The 26,319-nt window shown below is 50.5% G+C and overlaps 1 protein-coding gene across 5 annotated transcripts in view; it reads right to left on the reverse strand.

Moving 5' to 3' along the window:
* Positions 1–26,319, reverse strand: part of CERKL (CERK like autophagy regulator) — a 137,980-nt gene that overhangs the window by 101,915 nt on the left and 9,746 nt on the right. The window contains exon 1 of one of the 5 annotated variants that reach the window (XM_075933748.1): positions 7,105–7,656. The exons of the other annotated variants lie outside the window; for them this stretch is intronic. The gene's annotated coding sequence lies outside the window, so the exon portion shown is untranslated. Of the gene's footprint in view, positions 1–7,104; positions 7,657–26,319 lie in introns of those variants that run through there. 5 annotated transcript variants of the gene reach the window in all.

Genomic DNA, 26,319 nt, shown 5'->3' on the forward strand with positions numbered 1-26,319 from the left:
GAATCAATGATAGGAAGTGTTTGCATGCTTTTCTCACGGCTCCAAGTTCTAAGATGTTGATTTGCACAGTGGATTCTGTTGTCGACCATTGACCCTGGGTACTGTGGTGGCCAGTGTGCACACCCCATCCCTCTAGTGAGGCACCCATGGTTATGGTTATGTAAGGGGGTTCCCGCTGGAAGGGGACACCAGAACATAGGTTATGTCCATGGAGCCACCATAGGAGCGATTCTTTGACTCACTTTGTGGGGCTGAGAATTTTTTGTATCTGTTCCCGGTGTGATTGACAATATGTATGGAGCCACAACTGCAGGCGTCTCATGCACAGTTTGGCATGGGGAACCACATATGTGGTTGCTGATACATGGCCCAGCAGTTGCAGGCACTGGCTGGTGGACACTGTTAGGCTGTCTATGACTGTCTTTGCTAACGTGGAGACTTTGGAACCTCTGCACAGGAAGTCATGCCTGTGTATTTTTGCAGTCCAGCGTGGCTCCTATGAACTCCCACTCTTGGAATGGAGTGAGGTGTGACTTCTGTGCATTTATTTGAAGACCTAGAGAATTGAAAATATGTACAGGCAGTCCCCGGGTTACGTACAAGATAGGGACTGTAGGTTTGTTCTTAAGTTGAATTTGTATGTAAGTTGGAACTGGTAAATATTGTAGGGGAAACTCTAGCCAAACATTTCTCCAGAGCTCAGTTTTATTCTCCCACACCTCACTTCCCTCAGTCCCTTATTCTCAAGCTGAGGTGTCTGCTGAGAAAAGCTGCTCCGCGTCTCCCTGGTCTGCTGGGGGGGGAGGGGGGGCCGCTAGCTTTGCGTCTCCCTGGTCTGCTGGGGGGAAGCAGCTAGTGCGGGGTTGCCTCACCCCATTTGTAAGTAGGGATCCGATGTAAGTCGGATCCATGTAACCCGGATCCATGTAACCGCCTGTATTGTCTCTGCTGTGGACCAGATTGCCTTGTACTCCGATCGTGCCACGATTAGGCAGTCATCTAGGTATGGGAAGATGTTTATGCCTTGTTTTCTGAGATGGGCGACCTCACTGGCTAGTATTTTGGGAAAAAACAACTCTTGGTGCCGTGGACAGGTCGAAACGAAGGACCCGGTACTGGTAGTATTTGTCCTTTAATGTGAATCTCAGAAATTTTCTGTGTGATAGCCGGTTTAACATGTGAAAGTATGTGTCCTGGAGGTTGAGGGACAACATCCAATTTCCCCTATTCCAAAGACAGAATTATCTTTGCTAACATTACTATAGTGAATCTTTGGGTTTTTTTAGAAATTTGTTTAGTCTGTATAAGTCCAGAATAGGCTTCCAACCCCCTGATTTTTTTTTTTTTTTTTTTTTTTTTTTTTTGAGTAAAATCTTTCCTCTGTGATGAGCTCGTATTATTTCTATTATTCCCAGTTGGAGCAGTCTGTTTACCTCCTGTTGTAGCGGGGGCTCATGACAAGAGTCCCTCAAGAGGGACAGGGAAGGGGTTTGTGTTGGAAGGAATCTGGTGAACAGTATGGTGAGGCCTTTCTGTATTACCTCTAAAGCCCACTTCTGTCATAATCTTAGCCCACAATTGGTAACAAGGTTGCAGACGGTATCGGAAAGTTGCATAGGAAAATGACGTCAAACCCTAGACCAGATCTTCAAAAGGCTTGACAGCCATTGGTTACGTGAGACGTGGTTAGCTGATCCTGTGTCTGCTTACGTTTTTGTTGCCTTTGCCTCCTCCTGAAGTCATAGCTTCTCTGGGGCGCAAAAGATGACGATGCTCTGACCCGTTGCGTATATTGCCTGTTTAGCCTCTTCCTGGATTGGGAAACATACATGCCCAGGGTCTTCAAGGTCACTTGGGAATCTTCAAGGTCGAAAGGGAGGCATCTGTTGTTGTGGAAAAAAAATGTTTTGGCCCTCAAAAGAAAGATCATTGATGTTATTTTGTATAGGGACTCTTCAGCGCCCTCTGCCGATGGTGAAGAGTACTTACTTTTTGTGGTCTTTTTGGCGGGGGTGTTTCTGGGAACTAAGGGGTCTTGGTCAGAAACCACCATTGGTGAAGTGTTCATCGGAGAGGCTTGAAGTGCCAGTTTGAGGCTTGAAGTGCGAGTTTGGAGGCTGGTCTCTCCATTTTGTCCATAGTGAGGAGTTTTAACTGCAGATCCCTCAGCTTCAGAGATCTCTCAGAGCTTTTTGCAGTGGTGGCAGCTCTTGGACGAATAGTCTTGGCCTAGGCATCAGATGCATTGGGCATGTCTGTGTGAAATGGGTAAGAACATGCGGCACATCAGGCACTGTTTAAATCCCAGTGAACCTCGAACAACCTACTGAACCAAAAAGAACTTATTTAACAACTAATGCTAACTACTTGAGGTGGTAAACCATGATGAGAACTATCTAACAATACTAAGTAAATTTTGAATAATGCACGGAATACTGCTGTGTTCTGACTAAACCGGGAGTGGTTGAGAAGGAACTGATGGGTGGTTGACAGCACACGTGTGTCGGCATGTTTGCTACAGCATGGGTGGTGTTGCATATGCGTGCCGCCACCAAGGGGAAGGGGGGGACTGATGCTGAAAAGTTCCAGTTCGAGGTGCTGGCGCATCAAGACACCTACAGTGGAGCACCAACAGGGACACTCCTTGAAGAACAACAGAATGATCTAACAGATGCAATTCTGAATGTACTCCTTCATTTTCATCAGACCAGCCAGTCATTCAGGCATGGAGATCCATTTATTCAGGTATGGATATATTTAGATGCCAGAGATGGGTCATTCCACTGTAACACATTTGGTGAACAACCTCAAGACAGAGGATAGACCAAAACATAGTACTGTGTATTGGTAGTGTGTGTTCCCAGCTATAAATTACAGATATTTTCTGTGGCCAAGATTTAGTTAGGAGATAGTAATACCTCCTGTTAATCAAGGTCAGAGAACCAATGTCCAGGGACAAGATGACAAAAAGGTAGCCATCCTGAATTTGATTTTCTTCACAGTGTTCTCAAGTACAGACTGGGTCTTAACCCACCTCTTTTTGGGGAATCAGAAAACAACAAGAATAAAGGCCTTTCCCTGAGTGTTAAGGAACTTATTCTACAGCTCAATTCTAGGGGAGAACATACTTTCTGAAGTAATAAAATATTTTGAGATGGTTCTCTAAATAGAGAGGGGGAGATGGTTGAGTTAAGAGGGAAGTAAACTGGATTATATATCCTTCCTTACATTGCTGAGGACACACCTATCTGACCTTATCTCAGTCCAAGCACTGAGAAAAAGAAACAGGCAGCTTCTAAAAGATACAGGGTCTAGGATATCTGCCCTAAATGGTACACTGTCCTTAATGGTAGCATCCAAATGATTCCCTTGGTGTAGTGGAAGTCTAGTAAGAAGGCCCAGCAGCCAATGTAGGTGAAAGCCAACATATGGGAGGTTTGGACTGCTTGGAAGTCTCTTAGATGTGCCTCCTCTGTGTCATGAAAACAGATTCCCAGTGAGCGCAGAGTCACATGACATTCACATGTTATTGATTATTTTACAATTTAAAGCCTTCAAAAATCTTAAGTTGTGTTTTGCAGTTCTTTGGACAATGCCACAAGCCTGCAGCCAGGAACAATGTCTCATTGAAATCACTGTGACCAGACAGAATCAGACAGTACAGAATGAATCAGTGGCTTTTTAAAGAGATGTACAAGCTATAAAATCTCGCTCAGGTCACTGTTGCCAAGAACTGGTTCCTACCGTCTTCTGGCTACTTGTCAACAAACTTTGCTATGAAAGTCTTTGAGGGGGTTCACTCACCACCACAGCACCTCCTGCCATCTGTCTTAGGAATTAGCTCCTTCTGCCCTCTTTCTCTGCCACCTGCCCCGCACTCTGGGGGAAGTGCCTTTTGATATGGCCCCCCGCATGGCAACGGAAGCACCATTTGTGCCTCCCCTGGGTCCTGGCCCTCCGCCAGGCCTTTTGTGGCTTAGCCCCTCCTTTTGAGCTAGCAAGGGCCCTGCAAGTCCCCCGGTGCACTCCCTCTTCAGGTGCCCAGGCTCCCCACAGGCCCAACACCTTCATGAACCCCCTGTTGCCTTCCCGGGGGGGCACTCCCAATATCCATCTTATCTGGGTGGGGCCTTCCTGCCCCGACCCAGTAGCAGCACTCCCTCACCCTGTGGCCCCGGTTTCCGCAGGAAAAAGAAGTTTTAAGTCTAGGCCTTGGCTCCCAGCTCTTGGTGCCTGTGTGTCCCCAGAGTCTGGGTGCCCACTCTTGCAGCAGCCCAACCGGCGCCTTCTGCTGTTCAGCAGGCTGGGCCACTCAATAAACATCCATTCCGTTTTCCAATGTCCCGAGTCCAAACCAGCCCCCATGGTCTCAGGGCGGTAGGCCCAATGGCCCGAGTTCACCTAAGTAACCGCCTTGTATCGGGTGGGGGGGGGGGAACCACACATGCCCACATTCTCCACCATCTGCGAGGGGGTTCACTCACCACCCCAGCACCCCCTGCCATCTGTCCTAGGAATTAGCTCCTTCTGGCCACCTGGGTGCCTTCCCTCGGGTGCTGTCTCCCCTCTTTCCTCCAGGCCACGGTGTCCTCTTCAGGACACTGCCCTCCAGCAATGCCCACGTCAGTCTCTGAGCCCCCCTTCCGGGGGTGGTTGTTCCTTCAGCGGGCTGTGCTTCAGGCCCTGCAGTCTGGGGGTTTGCTTGGTAAGAGCTCCCCTAACCCTGCCTCCCCAGCCCTGCCCTAGCTCCAGGGAGCCTCCTACTCCCCCAGCAGCCAGGCTCTCACTGCCCTCCTCCAGAAGCAGCAGCCCATCCTCTTATATGGTTCACAGCTGGGCCCTAATCAGCTAACGTGGCCTCAGCTGGGGCTAAACTCCCAGGCCCTGCTCCGGGCTGGGGTTTGCCCCTAAAGGGCCAGTGCAGGGCAAGCGCCCTGTAACAAAGTCCAATTAATAAATGTATTTGGACAGTAAAGTTTGGTAATCTGCAATCCTCATTTGTAGGTTTGCAATGGTCACTTTTCCTGACCAAATGTTGAGACTTTTTTGGTCCTTATCCTTTAAAGTAGCCTTGAGTTGAGATTTGACTCAAGTGTTCATTAACTGCAAGAATTACTGAAGAGTCTGGGGCAGAGTGAATGAAAAAATTATCAAATTCCTGCTGAGGAACAAGATATTGCCTCTCATCCATTTGTTTGACAATAGGTGATATGGAAGCTGGAGTCTGCCAAAGATTTTTGGCCAATCTCAGAAGGCCTCATTAATTGGAAGGGTACTCTTCCAGAGGACTGGAGTAGGGATGTAAGCAACTAGTCGACTACCCAACAAGCATAAGCTTATCAGGTAGTTGCGTCACGACTCAACTAGTCGCCCTCTCTCCCCCCCCCCCCCGCCCAACCTTGCTGCCTCTGTATCAGAGGCAACAAGGGAGGAGCAGGAGCCAGTGCTGGGGGGAGCCAGTTTAAAAGCTGGTTTCTCCCCAACACGGTCTCCATGGTGGGGGGGGGGGAGGAGAGGCAAAGGCACAGCGGGTAAATGGCTCGAGCTGGGACTCAAGTGGGGTCCTGACTGCAGTACTTCTGCCTTTTAAATGTAGCAAATTGCATTTCAAAGGCAGAGGCACAGCTGGGATAGTGAGCACCCTACCTCCCCCTTATCAACGAATTGAGTAGTTGATGGAAATGCAAAATACTTCTGTAACAACCACTTTCAAGCAGGTGCTCTGAAAAAGTGGGAGGAACCAAGCTAACTCTCCCACAGAACATGTGATGGAATTCAATACAGGTTGGACCACACTGGTCTGGCACCCTCAGGACCTGAGCAGCCCCAAACCAGGGAGTTTGCCAGGCCAGGGGAGGTCAGTGCTCCCCTGCTGACTGCCCCACCACAGGCTCCCAAGACTGGGACTCCTACCCTGCTACCAGTACTGTCACTGGGGGTTCCCCAGCCAGGGCTCCCCAACCACCAGGCCCTGTTGTCACCAGGGAGTTCCTGGTCTGGGGCGAGCCAGCTGCCTGGCCCACTGCTGCTGGGGGTTCCTTGGGTCCTCCGGCTGGGGCCACCTGGCAAGTACTGCTCTCTCCATGGGTTTCCCAAGATTCCCCAGCTCTCTGCTTGCTGCCTGGCCCAGCTGACACCAGGGGTTCTCTGATCAGTATGGGTTCCCCATTCATCACCTGGTCCCACTGATGCCGGGGTTTCTACAGCTGGTGCGGGACTCCTCACCCCACCTGGGGCCACTGATGTTGGGGGTTCCCCAGTTGCCACCTAGACCAGCCACTGCTGGTCCAGCCAGAGCTCCCCACTTCTGTGTTCTCCCAGATGACTGCCACTCTCCACATCCAGGCTCTTTGGTCCAGCAACATCCGTGACCCTGCCAGACCACAGATGTTGTGAGATCAGAGAATCCCAGATTTGGGAGTGTAGCGGGTGGCTCTGGCCGCCACGTCGCCTTTTAGGTCACTGCCCTCTGGCAGTGACAACCATAGCCTCTAAGCTTTCCCCTTGCAAGGGATGATGGGTTTGTGATAGGCCTGTAGGCCCTCAGGAGGCGGCTCCTCCGCCTCCAGCACAGTGGGAGACATGCCTGCCTCCCTGCGTTACCGCGCCTTAAACTAGTAGGCGAGTCTCTCCCCAGCCTTCCTTCAGGTCCGGGCCATAGTCAGTCTATTATTGCACAGGTCAGGGCCGGGCACCCAGTCTAGTCCTGCCCCTTTTAGGGGTCCCGCCCGACGCACGGTCAGTCTCAGCCGCACCGTAGGTAAACCCGCGCCCTCGAGCAGGGCGGGCCACAAACACAGTCTATTAGGCCAGGCCCTCAAGCTGGGCGGCCCAGCCAACCCCACATTCGTCGGAGCTCCTCATTCAGGAGCGGGCCCGGTAGGGAATCGGCAGCCACGGTGAGGGGGGAGACTGCCACACAGTTCGGGGTGGCAGGGGGGGCGCAGGCCCACCCACCTCACTGCGCCCTGGCCCAGGGGCCCTGAATGCAGCCGGGCAGCTGCGACTGGCTCAGCAGGGCTCCAGCCCGTAACTTGCTGGCCGCGGGCGGCTCCCCGCCAAGCTACCCCCTGGGCCACTTCTCATCTCCCCCTTCCCCGGTACCTGTAGCTCCAGCAGGTCCATCGTGGAGTCGAGGTCGGTGTCGTCCCAGCAGGGTCCAGGCAGCCCAATCCAGGGGTCAAGAGGTTGGAGCTCTGTAGCGTCCCGCGGGCTCGTCCGGCCCCGGCGTTCCAGTACCCATCGGGGGTCCAGCCGGTCCAGTGGTTCGGGCCAGTCCTCTGGGTCCTCGGGTTGTTCTGCTGGCTGGCGTGGAAAGGCCTCAGAAGTCCTGGCAGGGAAGCCTTGGCTGGCCTCCAGGGAGGCAGCTGAGGATGGCCTAGCCCAGGTCTTAGCCTCCCCAGGCAGGAGCTCTGGACAGGCCTCTGGCTCCTTCGGAGGCTGGGCTCTGACTGAGCTCCCAGGCAGCATTCTTATAGTCCTAGTCCCGCCCTTTGACTTCCGGTCAGGTGAGGGGGCGGGGCTAGGCTGGGCCCAAAATGGCTCCCAGAGGGGTTTCTCTGCCTCCGGCTCCATGGGTGCCCATTCTTTACCCCCACTCCACTCTTGAGAGGGAGGAGAGGCAGCAGGCTGCAGGGGCTGCCCTCTTCCTTCTCCCCCCCGCTGGTTCCTGGTTCCTGCTCCTGCACCAGCCGGAGCCCTCCCCACCCACCCACCCAGCCGCCTGCCTGCTCCTCCTGGAGAACGCTGCTGCTGCTGCTGCTCTGGCCTACCACCACAACCACCTGCTGCTGTAGCTGCCACTGCTGCCTCTGGGGAGAGGGAGGGCCTGCTGGCTACCCCCCTCTCCCCTCCCCTGCTCCAGAGGAAGAGGACTCCATTGCCAGCTCCCACCACCTGGAGGCCCTCCTCACCTGGCGGCTGCTGCTGCCACCCTACCGCCTGCACCCCACCGAGAGGAAGAGGATAAGATCACCATTTGGACTGTGGAGGGGGTTTGTCTTTAAGAACTGAGTTTTTTCCACCTGCTCTCGGGGTGGTGGTGGACTGAGACACTGAGAGGGAGGCTGGGGGAGAGACGCAGAGCTCTCTGTTGCTCAGTGGGGAGGAGTCACCAACTCCTGCCCACCCTCCCGTTTGCCATCTGTACCTCTTTCCACCCACTCCCCAAGATGGAGGAGACGCCCGTCCCTGCTGGTCCTTCGATTCCACCACCACCACAGACCCAAGTAACCGCTGCGGCTGACCTCCCGACCCCCGGCCCGAACTCCACTGCTGCCACAGCCGTTGCCCCCATGATATGGGTGGATCTCTTGCCTCGGCAGGCAAGAAAGGCCGGGGAGCCAAGAAGGGCAAAGGCCCGGCCCGGAAAGCCAACCCCTCCGTGGCTGAGGCCATCCCGCCCGCTGCAGCCCCGACATCCGCTGCAGCCCCTCCCCTCCCTGCTGTTCCCCCCACCGGCTCTGGGGGTAATCCACCTACGGCCCCCCAGAGCGTACGCCCAGGTGGCCACTGCCGCCCCCCCACATGCCGGGTCATCTGCCCCGACTGCCGCCTCCAGCTCCATCCCTGGTGGCTGGGGCCCCTTTCCCACCATGACCAGGAGGCACGGCATCCATTGCCTCCTGGTAGCCAGCTCGCCCCACATGGAAACGTACGTGCGGGCGTTGGCAAGGGTGGTGGGGGCCTCGGCCGTGGTGGCGGCCTCCAAAATGTATGGCAAGGCGGTGTTCTTCCTTGCCTCGGAGGCCGCCGCCCAGGAGGCAGTGGAGAGGGGCCTGGCGGTGGGAGGCGTGCATGTGCCCCTCGAACCACTGCAGGACCTGGGCATACGGGTGGCCTCACCTCTGTCCCACCCTTCCTCCCTAATGCCGCCCTACTACCTTCCCTCTCTACCCTGGGGAAACCGATTTCAACCATCAGCCCTCTCCCGCTGGGCTGTAAGGACCCCGCCCTCCGCCATGTCCTGTCCTTCCGCCGGCAGGTACAACTACAGCTGCTGCCGGCGGCGCGTGGCAGGGAGGCGCTCGAGGGGTCCTTCATGGTGCCCTACCAGGGGGCCCTATACCGAATCCATTACTCCTCGGGGGAGACCCGGTGCTTCCTCTGCCGGGCGATGGGGCATGTCCGGAGGGACTGTCCCTTGGCCCGGTCGGAGGAGGCGTCCGGGCCCCCCGGGGCCCATAAGGGCGCCGGCCCCACCACCGCCGGCCCCCCTGGTAGTCCGGGCTCCGCAGCCGCCCCTCCTCCAACCGACAGCCCTGCTCGGGAGATGGAGGCGCCCCCTCCGGCATGTCCGAGCGGGCAGGTGGGCCCCGCCTCCATTCGATCAGTCACTGCGGGGCCCGAGGAGAAAAGGGTGGTGCAGTTGCTGCCGGGCGAGGGAGAGGGCCCTCCCCGGGTGGAGGCATCCCCTTTTCTCACCCCTACCACAACGCCCTCACCGAACACCGAAAGCGCCCCCCGGCCTTGCCCTTGCTGACCAGCCCTCCACTTCCACCTCGGAGGGCTGGACGCTCGTCGGGGGAAAGCGCAAAGCCCGCCGGTTGCGGACTCAATCCCCCCCCTTCGATGAAGAGGGCGGGAAGGCCCCCCTCCGGAAGATCCCGAGGGGGGCCGGCGCTGCCAAGAGCGCCCCCGACGAGCATCAGTGGGAGGCGCCGGCCAAGGAAGCCGTGGCAGCGAGGGGGGATGACGACGCCCCCCCACCCCCGCGGAGCTTCTCCACGAGGAGGCCTCAGGTGGAGCCCCCCCGGCCCCGGTTCCAACTGAGCCCCCCTCCGTCCCCGCTGAGGTAATTGTTGCCTCGGCGGCCGGAGGGGAAGGCTCCAGGGCCGAGGGGATGGAGCTTAGCTCCATCTTTGAGGAGATCGAGGCCCTGGGTCTGACCCCGCTAACCCAGGGGGAGGACGATCCTCCACCAGCGGGCCTCGGTCTGGGCGGTGACTCTGTGGCGCCACCCCCTCCTCTCCCGAATCCCGTGTCCCAGGTGGCTGACCCCGTCCTCACACTCGGGGCGCCCCTGATATTGCCCACTGGCCCGGCCGACTCGAGCGCCGGAATGGATGCCGCCGAGCCCTCCGGGGCAACGGCTGGTGCCGAGCGGCCGGGTCCCGGGGCCGGGGGCGCCCCCTCTCCCACAACCGAGGCGGGGCGGTCATCCCCCTTTCCCGCTGGGGGCCTGGCGGAACACACCACACCGGCCGACACTGAGGCATTAACACCTGCCTCTCCACCTGAGCCTGGCGTTGGCGCGGGCCCCCTTCCCGTTTCCGACCCCCAAGTCCCCATTTGGGAGGCACCGCAGCCTGGTGGGATTACCACGGGGGACCCCTTCCCAGACCCCACCCAGGATCCTGATCCCTTCCCACGTCCCGATCCTTCCCCTATTCCTGCTTCCACCCTTTACGAACCAATTTCCAGCCCCAAGTCCTCCCCTGTTCCCGATCCCTCTCCTGCCCCTATTTCTGCCCAACTCCCTAACCCCAATCCACCGTCTGGCCTTGAGCCCACCCCTCCCCCCGGCCCTGCCATGGAGGTAACCCCTCCGCTGCTGTCCCCCCCTTCTTTTCCCATCCTGGTCCCCATTGTGTTGCCCGATCCATCCCTACCGCCCTCCCAAACATCCGCCAGTGCCACCCCCGCGAGGGCCGTCTCGTTCCCGCTAGCTGCGGGTGGCCCTTCAGGGGTCGCTTTCGTATCCCCGGTCCCCAATCTGTTAGGGGCTGCCTTGTTCCCTCTGCCGTCTCCTTCCCTGCCGAGGTCAGGGGCGGGCAGTGCGGCGCCAGCGGTAACGGCGCCGTGTCGGGGATCGGATCCCTGCTTGCCCGTCTCCGTGGCCCGCGAGTCTCATCCGGGGGCCCAGACGGAGGAAAACCCTGGCTCCCCCTCGGCGCTGAGGAGTGAGCTGCGCCAATTCCTCGCGGACAACTGCGGGGCTAAAGGAAAGGCGCAGCTCGCCCTCTAGCGCTGGGGGGACTTCCATCTCATCCTCCAGGCCACTAGAGCCTTGTTGCGGGAGGGGAGAGGGACAAATAGGCAGGACAATGCGGCCTACGGCCGGACCCGCAGGTTTCGGGACGCTCTCCTGACCTTCGGGTCGGAGAGCGGTCTGCTGCGGGGCCTGCGTGAGGCCGCCGATTCACCTGCCCGCGAGGATCCACCCCAGCCCTCATCATGAATTGCACCACCTTCGCGACGCTGAACTCCCGGGGCTGTAGGGCGGGTCTCCGCAGGAGCCAGGTGCTCTCCTTCCTTCGGGAGAGGGGGGTACTCGGTGGTTTTCCTGCAGGAGACCCACACGACTCCAGCCGTCGAGGCTGGCTGGCGGCTGGAGTGGGGGGACGGGGTGTACTTTAGTCACCTCGGCATTCGCTCGGCCGGGGTGGCCACCCTGTTCTCCACTGCACTACAGCCCGAGGTGCTGGGGACCGCCGAGGTTGTCCCGGGCCACCTGCTGCACGTCCGGGCCCGCATGGAGGGGCAGATGTTGAACCTGGTCAACGTCTGCGCCCCAAACGCGGGCCCGGACCAGGTCACCTTTTATCGGCAGGCGGCCACCTTCCTCAGCACTCTGGATCCTTGCGAGTGCCTGGTCCTGGGCGGGGACTTCAACACCACCCTCGATGACCGGGACCGTGTAGGACTCACGAACTGCCAGGCCGTGGCAGACGCCCTCAGGGAGATCGTGGAACATCACTTCCTGGTGGACGTCTGGCGGGACCACCACCCGGAAGACAGTACCACCTTTACTTACGTCCGAGTGGGGAAAGCATGGTCGAGCCACTCCCAGTTGGACCGCATCTACCTTTCACGATTCCATCTGACACGGGCCCACTCCTCCAGCGTCCGGCCGGCCCCGTTCACAGACCACCATTTGGTGGCCGTGAAAGCCTCTCTGACTTCGGAGAGGCTGGGGCTGGCCTACTGGCACTTTAACAATAGCTTGCTGGAGGACGTGGGCTTCGTGGCGTCCTTCCGGGAGTTCTGGCAGGCCTGGCGGGGGCAGCGGCCCGCCTTTCCCTCGGCGCGGCGATGGTGGGATGTGGGGAAGGTGCGCGCCCGGCTCTTCTGCCGCGACTACTCCCGGGGCGCCAGCCGGCGGAGGGATGCGGCGATAGAGCAGTTGGAACGGGAGGTCTTGAAACTTGAGGGGCGCCTGGCGTCTGCCCCCGAGGATCCACTCCTCCGCGAGGCATACTGGGAGAAGCGGGAGGAGCTCCGGGCTTTGGAAGATCACAGGGCCTGGGGCGCTTTTGTTTGATCTCGCATCCACCTCATCTGGGAGATGGATCACGGCTCCCGCTTCTTCTATGCCCTGGAGAAAAGGAGGGGGGCTAAAAAGCATGTCACCTGCCTCTTGGCGGAGGACGGTGCCCCCCTCACGGATCCGGCGGAGATGTGTGGAAGGGCCAGGGCCTTCTACGCCAGTTTGTTCTCCCCGGATCCGACCGAAGCCAACGCCTGCAGGGCGCTCTGGACCAAGCTCCCGACCGTCAGCGCGGGCGACCGAGACCGGCTGGAGCTGCCTCTCACTCTGGCCGAGTTCTCGGAAGCCCTCCGTCTCATGCCCAACAATAAAACCCCGGGCATGGACGGGCTGACCGTGGAGTTCTACCGCATGTTCTGAGACGTCCTCGGCCCAGACCTCGTCACCGTCTGGGCCGAGTCCTTGGAGAGCGGGGTCCTCCCTCTGTCATGCAGGCGAGCGGTGCTCGCCTTACTGCCGAAGAAGGGGGACCTCCGCAACCTACGGAACTGGCGTCCCGTCTCGCTCCTCAGCACGGACTACAAGGTCATAGCAAAAGCCATCTCGCTGCGACTGCGGTCCGTGCTGGCGGACGTGATCCATCCCGACCAGACCTACACCGTCCCGGGCCGTAGTATATTTGACAACTTGTATTTGGTCCGGGATCTCTTAGAGCTCGGGTGTAGGGATGGCTTGTCATTCGCCCTCCTGTCCCTGGACCAGGAGAAGGCGTTCGACAGGATGGACCACGGGTATCTCCTGGGCACCCTGCAGACCTTCGGCTTTGGGCCCTGGTTTGTGGGTTTTCTCCGGGTGCTGTACGCACTCGTGGAGTGGTCGGTCAGGCTCAACTGGACCCTGACCGAGCCAGTCAGCTTCGGGCGGGGGGGTACATCAGGGGTGTCCGCTGTTGGGCCAGCTGTACGCTCTGGCGATCGAGCCCTTCCTCTGTCTCCTCCGTAGGAGGCTGACGGGGTTGGTGCTTCGGGAGCCGGAGCTGCGGCTGGTCCTGTCGGCGTACGCCGATGACGTGCTCCTCGTGGTCCAGGACCCGGGCGACCTGGCGCGGGTGGAGGCTTGCGAAGCCGTCTACTCGGCAGCCTCCTCCACCCGGGTCAACTAGGTCAAGAGCTCTGACATGGTAGTCGGGGACGGGTGGCGGGCCGGCTCCCTCCCACCCGCGCTACAGGCCATCAGGTGGAGCGCGGGTCCGCTGCTCTATCTGGGCGTCTATTTATCCGCCACGCATCCTTCTCCGTCGGAAAACTGGCAAGGTTTGGAGGCCAGGGTGGGTGGGCGGCTGCGGAGATGGACAGGACTGCTCTGGTGTCTCTCCCTTCGCGGGAGAGCGCTGGTGCTCAATCAGCTGGTCCTGTCCATGCTCTGACACCGGCTCAACACCCTGCGCCCGGCCCCGGAGGTCCTGGCCAAGCTCCAGAGGGCAGCTTTGGAGTTCTTTTGGCCAGGACTGCACTGGGTCTCTGCAGGGGTCCTGTCCCTCCCCCTGGAGGAGGGGGGTCAGGGCCTGGTCTGCATGCGCAGCCAGGTCCGGACCTTCCGCCTCCAGGCCCTGCAGAGACTCCTCTTTAGTGCAGGTAGTCCGGCATGGGGCATCTTGGTGCGCGCCTTCCTCCGCCGCCTCCGAGGGCTCCGATACGACTGGCAGCTTTTTTATTTACCCGAGGGGTCTTCCGCGAGACCTCTCAGAGCTGCCGGAATTCTACCAGGACCTCCTCCAGACCTGGAAGCTGTTTTCGACGACCAGGTCCGTTGTGGCCTCCGAGGGAGCAGTCCTCCTCGCGGAGCCCCTGCTCCACAATCCAGCCTTGTGCGTGCAGGTGGCGGAGTCTCCCTCGGTGCGCCGGAGGTTGATCCTGGCAGAAACCACCATGGTCGGAGACCTCCTGGACTACGACGGGGGGAACTGGGTGGACCCCCGGGCGCTCGCTCGGCGCATGGGGCTCTCCACCCCCCCGAACCCTCCTGCGCCTACTCCAGGAGGTGAAGGTGGCTTTGCCGCGGTCCACTCTCGATTTCCTACAGAGAGCGCTGCGAGAGGGTACGCCCCGCCCCTCCCCTCCTGCAAAGCCTCCGTCCCTTATTATTGGGCCCGTTCCGCGGGCCCGCCGGCCTCCCCATCCCTGGACCCCCAGCCGGCTGCAAAAATTGCAGCCGGTCTGTTTCCGGACCGTGCCCAGAGAACAGCTGTACACGCTCGTGCTCCACACTCTGCATTTCCCCACCCTCGTGTCCCGCCCCGATTCTAAATGGCGGGACCACTTAAGACCTATAGAGGGTGGGAGACCCTGATGGGCCAGCGTCTATTCCGATCTAATTCCGCGGCCCATCGGGGACATCAGTTGGCGGCTCCTCCACAGAGCCGTGAGCACGGGCGTGTACTTGGTGCGGTTCACCCCTATCCCGGAAGCCTGCCCCTTTTGCGGCGTGAGGGAAAACCTGGCGCACGCATATCTGGAATGCGCCAGGCTGCAGCCCCTATTCCGGCTCCTCCAGAACCTCTTACTGAGGTTCTGGCTGCACTTCTCCCCTCACCTTTTCCTATATGGACACCCTATCCGTGGCCCCACAAAGCCGCGAGACCTCCTCGTCAACCTCCTCCTGGCCCTGGCAAAGACTACCATCTATAATACCAGGAGGAGGATGCTAGACGAGGGGGTTCTTTGCGACTGTGGGGTCTATTTCCGTTCCTCCCTGGTTTCACAAATCCGGGCAGAGTTCCTCTGGGCGGCGTCCACTGGCTCCTTTGATAGCTTTGAGGAGCAGTGGGCGCTGTCCGGGGTTCTCTGCTCAGTGTCCCCATCCGGTTCCCTAGTTTTAAACCTTTAGCCTGCACCCCTTGTCCCCCAGAATTAATTGGACATGGGTCCAGTGTCCCTCCCGTAAGGCTGGGGAGGGGCTTTTAGAAGGTGGGCGGGCTTTGCCCGCCCACCCTCATGGTTTTCCAAATAGACCCCACTACAGGGAAGTTCAACTTGTAGTGGAATTGTTTGAGCACTATATCAAGAACAGGCCTAATTTTAACAAAAAAACCTTGAATATTTAACTAAATTCAAAAGTCAGATGCTTATTTTGTGAAAATTTTATGTTTGCTATTGAACAAAAGTCCAGAATACGTAATATTGTTTTAGTTAAATCAAACAGTTTAAATGTCTGTCAGGTGATATTCTGCTCGATACAGCATGGCAGGAAAATCCTGAAAATATTAATGATTAACCTGCTGAATTGGAGATAGTTCACCTCTCAATGACTTCATAAATATCTGCTTCAATTACCTTTGGTAAATGAAATTACCAAACAATCATTCATATTCTTATATAGCTGTAAAACTAATCTGAAAAGTTTTCAAAATAAATCACTATTTAAAAATGTATACTCTGTACATTCTAAAAATTAAACTTACATCTATCTCTAAATTGTGAAGGATATAGATTATTAAGGTTATAACAACAAGAATGCACTTTTATGTAGAATACCATGATTAAATCAAGTCTAACTAGTGATGTAGGTCAATTTGATTTAAATCAAATCCACTCAATGATGATGAAACACTTTCTATTCTGACAGTAACATGGGAGCATGTTAAACAGGAGCTACTGAAGTTGGACATTTTAAAATCAGCAGGTCCAGCTAACTTGTAACTAAGAGTTTTAAAAAGAGCTGGCAGAGGATTTTCTAGATAGTCTTGCAACAGTTGGGGACATTCTAAAGGCCTGGAAGAAGGGGAGAACCGCCATGTGGCTTCCTCCCGTGCCCATCTGTTCCCACCCCTCTCTGTCCCTCACCTAGCCAACCTTTGCCCGTCCCCACTCCATCTCTTCTTCCAGAGCAACATGGCCCTGGGGACCTGAAGGATGCTTGGCACTAGCAGTGCCCCCACCCCCACTTACCAGCGTTGAGACATCCTAACTACTCATGCAAACAATTTTCTACAAAGTTGCAGTAATATGGTATTGCAGAAAGTAAAAATATTGTAATATACACGATTGTTTCCCCACAAGTTCATTAAAAAGAATGTTCATTGTATTTAATGTTTTCTATTTCAGCTACTTCATACTAATCAAGATAAATGGAAAAAATACAATAATCCTATTTTAAAACAAAAAGATATGTCACTAAGTCTTTGATCCATAGAAATCTATGCATTCATTTAAATATTTTTATAAGTATATGTTTGTTTTTAAATGTTCACATTTTGGTACAATATTGCAAAACAGCATTATATTCAGTCTTAAGTATTTACTGCTGATACATTTAACTTTGTCATTTATATGGCAAATTTTTGTTTTTCTAAGAATCAGTCTGTGCTCTATAAAGATTTGTTTCCAGGATACATATAGTTGTGCTGAACATAACATCTGTTATTGTGCATTTCCAGAGCTTTATAAAACCTAGCTAAGCACACTTTCCTACACTCACCTGAGTATATGACCTGACAAAAAAGATATATGGTCACTGTTCAAATAAACTAACTGTGACAACTAATTTTATACTGAAAACTATTTAAGTAACTAGCTGAACTTATATTGTGTTACTCCATAATCTTGCAAGGGACCTTTATACTACTGGAAAGAGTTTATACTCAGTTTTCCAAAGGGGCTTAGCACTTACTCCTAGTTTTAGAAGCCCTGTGACAGTCTTTGAAATTGTGACTTGGAGTACAAAAAAGATATTTCAAGATTGCTTTAATGGTTTTTTATGGTTCACTCTGAGGACTGTAACAATTTGTTTCATGGGCCTCAATCTTGCAAAGTATTGAACAGTTACCTCATCATAGAAGCTAATCAGATTGGTCAGGCACGACTTGCCCTTTGTGAATCCATGCTGATTATTCCTAATCACTTTCCTCTATGCTCTTTATTTATGTGTCTGAAAAATATTGAACTGGGAGAGAAAAAAAAAATCAGTACAGGTTGTATCTCCCTAAACAAGAACTCTATGGTCCAGCAGGACCATGGATGTTCCTGCACCAGAGAGTCCCAGGGCAGGGAAGCCAGTGGCGTGGCCAGGAACTCCGCAGCAGGAGTTCCAGTGGCACAGGAAGCCCTGCAGCACAACCAGGAACTCTACAGCTAAAAAACCCCCAATGGCGCCAGCCAGGGCTGGCAGCAAAGCCAGCTGGAGACAGGGGGCCAGCATGGGATAGAAGTGGAGCTGGCAGTGGACTGAGGGACTGGTTGCAAGGGATCTTCCTTGGTTCGGCAAATTCCTTCATTCAGGACCAGTCAGGTCCCGGGGGAGCCAGACCAGATAGGTCTAACCAGTAGTTTCCTTTTGACTTGATGAACATCTATGTAACACAAAACTCTTAAGCTTAAAAGAAGTGCATGCTAGTTCTGAACATTTACAAGTGAATAAAGCTATAAAAACATTAGCAGATACAACAGAGGCAGGCTTTTCAATGAATTAAGTAAGGCCATATTATACGCCATTCCTGCACTTTTAACTCTACATGGTGAGTGTGGTCCTAATGAAAACTATTGGACTGCAGCCTGTATCTAAAAGAAAAAAAAAACCACATGTTCAAGTTTTTTGCAGGATGGGACTCTTATTCATTTCAACTAAAACATTAAATGGTTTTCGAATCAAGCACCATATTATCAACAAAGCCATGTTTTCTATCTTCCATTTTTATGTAGTAAAAGCTCCTTGGTTTTTGGAAAAACTCATGCTTGAGAATAGGGCCTGAACAAGTCCCTTTATATTACTGAAAGATCAGAATTTGGCTGAACAAAGGACACTTTATGTATGTCAGAGAGGGAATCCCACTTCAGTCTTACATACAAACATTTAGAGCAGGCAAAAGAACAATACATGGGACCCGCAACAAATTATACACCCTGAACCAAGGTCTAAAACACATGAAGTGGTCCTCGTGTCACAGTAAGTAATTTCCTATCAGGTACTCAATACTTAATACATTTGTTAGTCTTTAAAGTGTAACTGGACTCCTTGATGTTTTTGCTGAAACACACTAACACAGCTACCCCTCTGAAACATAGCTGAAGGCCCTGAAAGCAGTCCTAAAGTTGGGAGCATGGACTACATTGCCTCCTACTGTCCTACACATTATCCATGTAACCCTAAAAGAGATATTAGGGTACAGGCTCGCATCCATACTCCCATTCTTTAGAAGAGAATCCTGTAACAATTAAGAGGGGGTTCCAAAACTATCTTCTCTTATAACAACATGTCACTATATGAAAAAGACTGAGAACCACTGTATTAAGGGATGTAAATGAAGTACCTGACGAGTAAAGATCTAGAGATACCAGTTAAAAGACTATATTTTGTTCTCTTTTTTAAAAACAGAGCTACACTGCAAAACAATACAATGATCCTGAGAGGATTTTTTTTAAACTTGCATTTATAATCCACTTCACATTTGCACTCAGTGTCACAATATGCCAGAACACAATGTGAACACAGATAATATCTGTGGAACAGAAACCAATTTAGAAAGGAACCCATAATGAAATTCTAAGAGTCCCACTGGCAATTGACAAAAAGGTCAAATTCTAAAAGGGAAGAGCAGATACCAGTACAAAACTAACAGCTGTTCTTTGGGGTCATCTATACAAAAACATAGGCATATGTGAAAGAAATCTGACACTATCATGAAATCAGTTGGTGTCTAAAATAATAGCAGCTCCTTATGGCAATACATGTATCAAATATTCAACACATTATGTTGCGACAGTATGTGCAGACAAAAAATATGTAAGTAGTAAAAATGGGAAGTCAAAAAAGGAGTTGCATGATCCATTAAGGTTAAAATACAGTTTAATAAGAACCTGAGAATGCCTATTATCTAGAGTTCACAAAATTTCCAGATATTTGTAAATGTTTCTGGTATGTTTAAAAAATGTTAAGTACTGTCAATAATAATAATGTCTATCTTTCAGAAAACTATGAAAAAAAGTTAATAACTACAATTTACATAAATGAAACAGCAAACAAACAAGATTTCTTCTATTTTTATTGATTACTTCTCTTGTTTTCTAATGCAAACATACTTAGTTATTTCCTGTTTTATAATGCATACTGTTAACAAATAAAACATGCCTAAATTGACAGGAAAATTATAGTTAGGGAGAACACAATGAATCCAACAAAAGCAGATGCACAGAGTTTCCCAATCATTTTACTATTTTTTCTTGTACAGTACATTCAAGATACTCAGTCTGAATATTTACAATGGGAATTCACCAAATGAAAAAATGTAGGTGTCTGCACAAAAGTTTTTTGAAAATATTTGGAAGAAAAAATTGAGTTAAAGAAGAAAATACAAAAAACACATACTTGTAAGTTCTTCATCTTACATGTGGTGAACAGACTTAAGACCACAAAAGTAAACTTGAAAATATTGCAGCTCAAATCAGTAACCTGACCAGAATGAGAGTGTCAGAAAGCATAAATGGCAGTAAAAGTTAGAGTACAGGCACACAAAAGGGCATGGGCTTAAAGTTTAATAATCCTAAAAACTAAAATCTATAGAATGACATGGCCATTCAGAAATATTTGTACAGTAAATGGCCAAGGAACCAATTCATTCATATGAATCTGACTGGCTTCCCTTTCACTCCCTTTTGTGGTAAATGGAGTTACTAATGACCTTAATTTACAATGCCTATGAAAAAGTTAATGTGTGGTATCACAGTTTCCCTGGCTACGTCTAGATTGGCATGATTTTCCGCAAATGCTTTTAACGGAAAACTTTTCCGTTAAAAGCATTTGTGGAAAAGAGCGTCTAGATTGGCACGGACGCTTTTCCGCAAAAGCGCTGTTTGCGGAAAAGCGTCCATTCCAATCTAGACGCACTTTTGCGCAAAACAAATCTGAGCTGTCTACACTGGCGCTTTTGCGCAAAAGGACTTTTGCCCGAACGGGAGCAGCATAGTATTTCCGCCAGAAGCACTGATTTCAGACAGCAGGAAGTCAGTGTTCTCGCGGAAATTGAAGCAGCCAGTGTACACAGCTTTTCCGCAAAAAACTTGCCAGTCTAGACACAGCCCCCGTGTATTGCTTCTCAGAGTAAGCTGGAGTTTACAAAAGGATAATTGTTTTATAACTGCCAATCCTATTATCTCAGTCTGGAAGTCAAAGATGGTTCTGTCTGTCATACACATCACCAGGTAAAGATTCTACAATGATTATAGTAAGAATTGCAACAATTCAGCTCACTCCCGTACCACTGCAGAGCGCACATAGCCCATAGGAATAAAACCCAAACAAAAAGAAAACCTCACCAAAGCCCTCTTTTTATGACTAAAATCAGCAGATATGACAGAATAAGCCAACTACAACAATTTAATACAAAGGGCCCATTTGTGTTCTTTCTGAATATTCTACTTTCCAAGTAAAACTGTATTGTATAATATATGTTCTATCTACCTTTACAATTGTGAAGTGGTCTATCATTGCTAACAACAACTTGGGTTTTTTTAAAAGTTTTATTAAACTTCTTAAAGATTTTATTTTGACGACTGTCCACCTTTCCTTGTAGTAAAAATGAATGTTACTTTGTGTCATGCAGCCCTGCCCTGGGAGCAACTGAGCAGCTATCATGCAGATCTGGCCCCAGCTTCAGCACTTCCCCAGGGCTGGAGCTGTGCACAGACAGGGCTTCATGGCGGCTGCAGGAGCCGGAGCCAGGGTTGCAGTGTGGCTGCTCCTGGAACCAGGGCCACAGTACTAAAAATAGCACCATGTCCCCAGCCCCAGCAGCTGCTGCACGGTAGCTCCAGCTCTAGCCCTGGTACATAGGGCAGCCTCCCACCACATGGCCCCATCCCAGGAGGCAGTTGTAGGGTTGCCAGATGGTTTAACCAAAAATACTGTACATCCAATCTCCCTCCCCCCCCCAAAAAAAAAAAACACACCAGGAAAACAAAATTATGTTGAGGAAAAAAAAGGCAGAGATCAAAGTTGTTGAGCAAAAGAAAAAAAGAGGGGGGGGGACTCTGACAGCAGTTATTAATTAAAATTTTTAAAAAAAACCAGCATGGCCCCTTTAAGAGGTGGCTTTTTGCTGGCAGCCATCTTGTTTTTCTGCTCCAGCCACAAGATAGCTCCCGTGGAACCAGGTAAGTGGGGATGGGGTTGGGGGGAGGGGGCCGGGCCCAATTGCTGAACATTTGTAGGGTTGCCAGGTGTCAGGTATTTTTGCCTCCCAGCAGGGTGGGTGGGGGGAGGGGACACAGAAATTACCTGACATTTTAGGTATCCAGTATTTTCTGAATTTTTCTTATTGGACAGGAGGCAAAAAAACCAGACTGTCCAGGTCAATACTGGACACCTGGCAACTCTAGGCAGTTGTGTGTGGGGGGGGGGGCGGGGGGAGAGACATGGTGCAGCTGCTCCTTGGGTAGTGGCTGTGGTGCTATTTTTGAGTAGTATATCTCTGGCTCCAGCCCCAGCACACAGGGCAGCCACCTAGGACATGGCCCAGCCCTGGGAGCAGCCACCAGTAGGATTGCCAGGTGTCCGGTATTCACCTGGAGAGTCCGGTATTCATATTCCCCGCCCAGTAAAAAAAAAAACAGAAAATACTGGACATGTAAAATATCCAGTATTTCCTGTTTCCCTCAGATGGAAGCCCGGTGGGAAAAATATTGCCCTTTTGCAACTGGTGAGGGCAGGAGAGTGAGGAGCACGGGCCTTTTAAAGGCACAGTGTTTTTTTTTTTTGCTCAACAACTTTGGTGTCCCCCACCCCCCTTTTTTCCCCTCAACAGAATTTTTTCCCTGATGTTTTTTTTAGGGGTGGTGGAGGTGGAGGGATGTTCAGTATTTTTGGTTAAACCATCTGGCTACCCTAGCCACCATGTGTCCCTGACCCCAACTTCAGCTCTTTTACAGGGCTAGTTCTGCAGCCAGGACCATGTGGTGGTTGCCTGGCTGCTCCCAGGACAGGACCATATGGCTGGTGGCTGCTGGGGCTAGAGTCAGGCTGAAATATGGTTGCTCCTGGGATGTGGGGCTCCCTGCATCCATGTTCCCCCTCTTCTCTCTTCATTGCCCTCTGACTCTGAGCCCCCTGCCTTCCCACATGTCACTGCCCCATCCCCAGCATCCCACTTCTTGCAAACCCTGGGCACTAGCAGCAGCTTCCCTCTGCCCCAGGCAGGGACTCACAGCCAAGAACAGACCCAATCCTGCACAGAGGATTCCCTGGGAGCAGTGTTCTCTGGGGGGAGGGGGGCAGGTCTCGTCTTCTCCCCACGAGGTGGGGGGGACACTGCCTGGGAGCAGGGCTCAGGATCCCAGGCAGTGGGGGGGAAGGGCAGACTGGGGTTTCTGCACTGGAAGAGTCTCTCAGGGTTCAGAGTAAAGTGGCACATATCCAAACAAGCACACATGACCTCAATATTGGTGCACAAGACAAAACTCACTCTGCTCATGAATGGAAAATCTTAGAAGGAACGCTGGTTGCCACCAATCCCAGTCTGAAGCATCAATTCTTTTCCCTGACAATAGTAGTAGCATATCTTTCAATGAACTTCTTCCTCAGCTAGTGTGGCCTGAAGCTATATGCAGAAAGAATAGGAGTAAGTGAAGAGAAACGTCACTGATAGCAGTTCAACATGTGAATGAGGACAGATGAAAGGTTTTCCACGAGACCCTTCCAAAAGAATGCTTAAAAGGATCTCTTTTTAGAGACAGCCTCTCTATCAATTAACTTTCACCAGCCTTTAAACATAGCCAAGTGTGAAAAACTGCCAAATCTCCATGCTGCTCTTGTGCTCCTGACCCCTTCACTAGAGCACCAACCCCTGACTTAAGCAGAGAGTAAATTAAGAGATGCCAGGAAAAATAAAAATGCAGGCCTAATTCTTCCTTCAATTAAAAACTGTTGAAGTCAATGGAAATTCAATGAATATAACAGAAGGTGAATTCTGGCCCATAGTTTTTTAAATTAATTAAGGAAAGATGGATTAACATTTGTCAGGAAGATTGACTCCAAAATTAATAGACAAAAGGATTAGTTTACTGCAGTTGAAGTGAAACTAACTCCTCTGCTCCCAACCAAATTCTTTGTCCCTCAATTTATCTACTATCAGAGAATATAATATTTATATGGCTCAAAGGGAAGCAATGAAGTTTAACTAATTGATTGTAAATTTTCTTCAGACCTTCAGCTGTCAGGCACAAAGTAACATTTTTTAAAATGCTTTATGATTACTATGCAGTACATTAAAGCCACAAACTGTGCTTCCTTCATTTCATTCACAAGCAAGCAAAAACATATCCAACAGGAGGGGCAAAAAAAGGAGATGGGAGCATGTAGTGTTGCACTCACTCCATCCCAAATGCTTCTTCCTACATGTTCCACAGAGATCAAATGGGTGAAGGCAGGAGCCATGGAGAGTTGCATTCTTGCCCCTTTGCTTCACTTGAATTAGGATTCCAGACATAAGCTATTTGCTGACACCATCAGAATTAATTTACCTCAAAACATCATACAATGAAATACTCTTCCCTTGCGCATGCGCACACACACGCACACACACACACACACACACACACACACACAGATGACGGTTCAGAGGTCCTGGAAGGTAAAAGATATTGTTGTACTGTATTAGTGTCAAAGGGGCTGGAAAGGTAGGTGGAAGCATAGACCTGTCGTGAAGATGACCCTGGCTTCCAGTGCATCTCCCAAGATCAAGAGATTCTATGGGAATCCCTATCAGTTCCACAAAGGAAAGCTCCACTCCTAAAGATATGAGTTGGGAAATCTGTTGAGTCCCACGACCAAAGAGTGCATGGGATGATCTCATCATACTACAAGCATGTTGGCATGGCATAATGGAAAAATTAAAAGTGAGAGGAATAAGCGCTAACTATCTAAAGATGCCAACCTTGGTAAAACAATAAAGGAAAAAATATTTGAAAAAAAACAAAGCTTTCTCACTTTAAAGTAAAGCAGCAAATTGTACTGAAACATTTGAGTATATCTATGAAGGCTGTTTTGCCTATGTCCTTGATCCTATGCCATTCCAGTAAGAGCCACAGTTCAACAGGGAAAGCATCAGAGGATGGTTTTGAGATGCTAACAAACATATTTTGACAAATGCTGACATGCTAAAACACACACTGTACAAAGCAAACGTCTCCAGCAATCAACTCAAATTCTGGCTCTCCTCATACTTATTACATGCATTCAAAAAACCCAAAGGAAGTGCATGTGGCAAGTCATGACTTCAATTACAGTGTCACAAGATAATTTTTCAATTTACAATGCTTCGATAGATATATCTAATAATTCCTTAGTGCAAAATTTAAGATTTGTCCAAGATTTACATTTCATAAAAAGTAAAGGGGAGGCATTTGAACACGGGGAGGAATTGTTATTTTAAACCTAAGTCCAATAGAAATACTTCCATATTTTGAAAAAAACCCACAACAAATTAGTTTCCTTGCATGGTTTGAAAGTCAAATATGACAAGGGCACTACTGTTTGAAATCCAAACACCACTAGGGCCTCAATCTGATCACAGGCTTAATTTAAAACGTATCAGTACTTAAATTTAAGCGTGAATGCTCCCAACTGACTAACTTAGGCACATATAAGCAGAACCAGGACCAGAGTCTAATACAGAAATTTGTATTTATGTTTTTTCATTCTTCTATCTCTCCTGTATGCAGAAAATTGACATGTGGGCACAAACTAGACACAAGCAACAACATGCACTCAAAGTGTATTAGTTCTACACAATTTCTGCTCCAAAACTTACAAGAAACAAAGTAGTAATGCCTAAAAGTTGCAAAAGATAAGAAAAGATGAATGTCTTGAAATGTATCTGCACATTCCATATTATAAAAATAGTCTCACAAATTAACATTCATGTGAAGAAAGAAACCACTGAATATATGTTATTGAACAAAAAGGAAATATATAGAAGACATACCAAATATAAAATCCATGTTTGTTTCTCTCAGGAAACAGTTGAGTCTTAAAAGTTTAAAATGTGTGAAACTGCTAAAAATATTCAGATAGATACTTTTAAAAGTGAAAATTTAACTATTTAGTACAAATGTGACTTTGTCAGATGTATCTTACGTTACCCATTTTGTATATCTACCACTTGAATATGTTATCACTTTTGTGTTAACAGTTAAATATTAAAGAAAATGTTCACAGTATATTATTAGCAAAATCAATTGCTTCTAATTTGATCAAATACACATTGTGTAATAGGCCATTTTTGGTATTATTTCTGTCTCCCTTATTCTTGACTATCTGACAGACTGACAGATGTCTTACCTTAATATCCTGAACAGACTACTGGTATCTATTTCACTCACATCTGTTCCGAAATAGCTTTGGCAGCAGACTACTATGTACTTGGAATTAATTCTAAGTCCTTTATTACTAAAGGCTCACTCTTTTATTGTTGTTTTGATATTTCATTTTTTTCTTATTATGCTTTTACAAATGTTCCTTTACAGTTTTTTAAACTTTGTATAAAAAGATGCTGTCCAGCATTATATACAAGATTTGCCTTTGAGCTCTCCTAGCATCTTAATTACATTCTAACATTAAATTATATGATTGTGTCCTGTGACTTATGAAAAACGGGGGACCATAACCTTTATGCTTTATCTTGGATAATCATAACCAAAACCTTATTGGCAACCACCCAGTTCTGATACCTTGAAGAATGCTTTCAACAATTTTAAGATGCGCTCAAGAATGAAGAATACAAAAATATGCCAAAATTATCCTTAGTTATAAGACGACCCACATCTACAGATACTCAAAGTTCTAGAGCCAGGGACAATATTAAATTAATTGTCAATCTCTGTTCATTTCCTAGAAGCATCTGCATCATAAAATCAATACCAAAATTGCCACAATTTGGAATTTTTGTTGGCAGTCTAAAGAAAGACACCCATGAATGGAAAGTGAATACAGTTATTTTTCAACCACAAAGACTCAGCCCGGGATATGGACAAGATATATTGAGAGAACAGCCTGGGGAAGCTTTCCATTCTTTGTGCTATAATTATTCCAATATGCAAGAAACTCCCATTACCAGTATCTTTCAC

The sequence above is a fragment of the Pelodiscus sinensis genome, chromosome 7, assembly GCF_049634645.1.
Source record: "Pelodiscus sinensis isolate JC-2024 chromosome 7, ASM4963464v1, whole genome shotgun sequence".
Lineage (NCBI taxonomy): Eukaryota > Metazoa > Chordata > Testudines > Trionychidae > Pelodiscus > Pelodiscus sinensis.